Here is a 595-nt window from a genome sequence, read left to right as displayed (position 1 = left end):
CCCATAGCAACCCTGAACAGGGTTTCCGAGGCTGTAAATCTTTACAGGAGCAGAAAGCCTCATCTTTCTCCCACAGAGCAGCTGGTAGTTTCGAATTGCTGACCTTGCGGTTCGCAGCCCGATTCGTAACCACTACGCTACCAGAGCTCCTTAAGTCTCTGAGTTACGAAGTATTTATTACAAACCACAGTTAACAGTTTTTTTTTGTACATCTATCGTTAGCAATGTATACTACATAAAGTATTGCAGCATGTAATTTCCTGATGTTCTCTTTATCATATATTCACTTGATGTTGTTCAATTTAAAGATTTACTGTTCAAAACATGGCCATATATATAGCAGGCTATGGTCTGATCAATGCTGAAGTCAGTGTCGGGAATTAGCTGGAATGGGTATAAAGTTGGACAATATTCAACTCTAATGACATAAAGCAGCCAATATAACTCTAACTTCATTGTTAGAACATAACACTGACTTCCTTGTAGATCAGGTATACAGCGTGATCTTCTTCAGTGTTTGTACCATAAGAAGCATCAGCTAATTTGAAATGAGCTATGTGGTGTGGAAGGAGCTCTGGTAGCGTAGTGATTACGA

At 39.5% G+C, this 595-nt stretch overlaps 1 protein-coding gene across 2 annotated transcripts in view; it reads right to left on the bottom strand.

The window, feature by feature from the left end:
• LOC102831324 (uncharacterized protein C4orf22 homolog) overlaps positions 1-595 on the bottom strand; it is a 1,137,236-nt gene that overhangs the window by 104,640 nt on the left and 1,032,001 nt on the right. The window lies entirely within an intron of this gene.

The sequence above is a fragment of the Chrysochloris asiatica genome, unplaced genomic scaffold, assembly GCF_000296735.1.
Source record: "Chrysochloris asiatica unplaced genomic scaffold, ChrAsi1.0 scaffold00311, whole genome shotgun sequence".
Taxonomy (NCBI): Eukaryota; Metazoa; Chordata; class Mammalia; order Afrosoricida; family Chrysochloridae; genus Chrysochloris; species Chrysochloris asiatica.
The sequence above is the reverse complement of the archived record's forward strand: the minus strand, read 5'-3'. Positions and strand labels throughout refer to the sequence as shown.